This window comes from Colobus angolensis, unplaced genomic scaffold (assembly GCF_000951035.1).
Source record: "Colobus angolensis palliatus isolate OR3802 unplaced genomic scaffold, Cang.pa_1.0 Scaffold25, whole genome shotgun sequence".
Classification (NCBI taxonomy): domain Eukaryota; kingdom Metazoa; phylum Chordata; class Mammalia; order Primates; family Cercopithecidae; genus Colobus; species Colobus angolensis.
The window spans coordinates 4875354-4878506 of record NW_012115710.1 but is presented as its reverse complement, the minus strand read 5'-3'; the positions used below and the strand labels follow the sequence as shown (position 1 = coordinate 4878506).

Below are 3153 nucleotides of genomic sequence, written 5' to 3'. Positions count from 1 at the left end.
ATGAGTGTGTGTGTGTGGTGTGTGTTAGTGAGAGTATGTGTGTGAGTGGATGAGTGTGTGTGTGTGGTGTGTGTTAGTGAGAGTATGTATGTGAGTGTATGAGTGTGTATGAGAGTGTGTGTGTGAGTGTGGTGTGACGACAGTGTGTGTGTGGTGTGAGAGTGTGAGTGTATGAGTGTGTGTGTGTGATGGTACGTGTGAGTGTGCATGAGTGTGTGCCCGTGTGAGAGTGTGTGTGTGTGGTGTGTTAGTGAGAGTATGTGTGTGAGTGTAGTGTGAGTGACGACAGTATGTGTGGTGTGTGTGTGTTAGTGAGAGTATGAGTGTGTGTGTATGAGTGTGTGTGTGTGGTGTGTGTTAGTGAGCGTATGTATGTGAGTATGAGAGTGTGAGTGTGTGTGTGTGTGGTGTGAGTGACGACAGTGTGTGTGTGGTGTGTGTGTTAGAGTGTGTGAGTGTATGAGTGTGTATGTGTGTGTGAGTGTGAATGTGCGTGTGAGTGTGCATGTGTGTGCCCGCGAGAGTGTGTGTGAGAGAGTGCGTGTGTGCAGCAGTGGTGGTGAACAGAAATGAGAATTCAATGCTGGGAGGGGGTGTCCATGACCCCGAACTTGCTTTCCTGGAAACCCAGGAGCTCCTAGAGTTATTTTTTCTTTCTTAATTTTTGTGTTTTTTTCATTTATATTTTTTGTTTTTCTTTTTTCTCTCTTTTGATAGGGGTTGGGGGAGAGGATTTATATTCACATGTATTTTTTGACCTTCTGCCGTGTTTTATACATTCATAAAAGGTGCGTGTGTGCGTGTGTGTGTGTGTGTGTGGTGATGGGGACCATCCACAGAGCAGGGGGTCTCCACCCCTGACAGCTTCTATCCTGGCCCCTTCACCCCTACAGGCATGAACTCCTGGAGGAGGCCTGCCGCCAGGGCCTACCTTTTGCTGCCTGGGACGGGCCCACCGTGGTGTCCTGGCTGGAGGTACGGGGGCCCAGAAATGCCCTGACTGTTGGTCCCCAACCCCTGTGACAGCCCTACTGTTAGGGGCTGCCTGGTCCTCCTGGCGCCACCCTGCAGAATTCTAGCCCAGAGGTGGGGGTGGCCATGGGCCGGGCAGGTGAGGACCCAGGACGGCTCAGCCTTCCTCTTCATCTAAACAGCTTCTTTCTCCTTCTCCTTCCCCTCCTGCCGCTCTGGCCTTGCCCACCTGGGTCATGGTCTCCTGTCGTTCTCTCTACTCTCTCTTTCTGGATTCTCTGTCTCTATTTTTCGGCACGATTACCATCTCTGACCACGCTTTTGTCATCCCCCATATTTCTCCTCATGTCTCCAATCGCCCTGCCATGTCTCTCTGTCTTCTGCTTCCTGTCTCTCCCCACCCTCTCTTTTCTTTTTTCTTTCCTTCTTTTTCCTTCTTCTTTCTTTCTTTCTTTCCCTCCCTCCCTTCCTTTTTTTCTCTCTCTCTCTCTCTTTCTTTCTTTCTTTTTCTTTTCTGTCTTTTCTTTCTCTCTTCCCCTCCTCCTCGTCCCCGGCCATTTGTCTCCCTTGGACTCTTCCTCATCTCGTCCACGTCTCTTCCTTGTCCTGTTTCTTCTCCCTGCGAACTTTCCCACGTCACTGTTTCACCCCCCACCCCCCCTTGCCTGTCCCCACCTCCCTGTCCCCCCATCTCTCCGGTTTTCTCCTCCTCTGTCCCCTCTGTCCATCTGTCCCTCCGCTGCAGCTGTGGGTAGGCATGCCTGCCTGGTACGTGGCCGCCTGCCGGGCCAATGTCAAGAGCGGTGCCATCATGGCCAACTTGTCAGACACAGAGATCCAGCGCGAGATCGGCATCAGCAACCCGCTGCACAGACTCAAGCTTCGCCTCGCCATCCAGGAGATGGTCTCGCTCACCTCGCCCTCGGCCCCCGCCTCCTCTCGCACTGTGAGTGTCTGGCGGGGCGGCCAATTCCAGCCGTCGCTTCCTCAGGGCCCCACCTCTTGCCCTCAGTCTAGCCAATCCTGGGCTTGCTCACTCCTCAGTCCCACGACCCTGCTTCTCATTGGCTCTCACCCCCTCAGCCGCCCCTCTGCTCCCGACTTGGCCTGTGGTCCATGTGGTACTCCAGGAGGGGCCCAGCCTACCTCCTTCCCTGACTCTCCCCCTCTCCTCGGCATTTGCTGTCCCACTCAAATGTCACCACCTCCAAGAAGCTTTCCTTAACTTGTCAGCTAAACTAGTTTCCCCCATCATTCCAGCATATCAGCACCTTCTAATTTTCCCCATAGCATTTATTGCCTTCTAATTATTTTATCTTTTCATTCCAACTTTTTTTTTTTTTTTTTTTTTGAGACAGAGTTTCGCCCTTGTTGTCCAGGTTGGAGTGCAATGGCGCGATCTCGGCTCACTGCAATCCCCCGCTCCCGGGCTCAAGCCATTCTCCTGTCTCAGCCTCCTGAGTAGCTGGGATTACAGGCGCCTGCCACCATATCCGGCTAATTTTTGTATTTTTAGTAGAGACAGGGTTTTGACATGTTGGCCAGGCTGGTCTCGAACTCCCGACCTCAGGTGATCCACCCTCCTCGGCTTCCCAAAGTGCTGAGATTACAGGCGTGAGCCCCCACGCCCGGCCCTCGTTTCAACTTTTTATTACAAGAAATTTCAAACATACAGGATATCATGTGTACCCAGTTCAGCAATTCTCAACCTTTTGCTCTACCTGCTCTGTTGTGTGTGGAGGGTGGCGGGAGTGGGGAGTACAGGTTGAGTATCCCTTACCTGAAATACCTGGGACCAGAAGTGTTTAGAATTCCTGATTTTAAAAAGTTTTTTTTTTTTTTAATATTTGCATAGAAATGAAATATCTTGGGGATGGGAGCCAAGCCTAAACATGAAATTAATTTATGTTTCATATGCGTCTCATACACATGCCCAAAAAGAATTTTATACAATATTTTAAATAACTTTGTGCATGAAACAAAGTATTGACTGCATTTTGATTGTGATCTGTCACATGAGGTCAGGTGGGGGATTTTCCTCTTGTGGCTTCACATCAGCACTTAAGAAGTTTAGGGCCGGTCGTGCGCGGTGGCTCAAGCCTGTAATCCCAGCACTTTGGGAGGCCGAGACGGGCGGATCACGAGGTCAGGAGATCGAGACGATCCTGGCTAACACGGTGA

The 3153-nt window shown here is 51.0% G+C and overlaps 1 protein-coding gene across 1 annotated transcript in view; it reads left to right on the top strand.

Moving 5' to 3' along the window:
• PPFIA3 (protein tyrosine phosphatase, receptor type, f polypeptide (PTPRF), interacting protein (liprin), alpha 3) overlaps positions 1-3153 on the top strand; it is a 27097-nt gene that overhangs the window by 13928 nt on the left and 10016 nt on the right. The gene's annotated exons all lie outside the window — the stretch shown is intronic.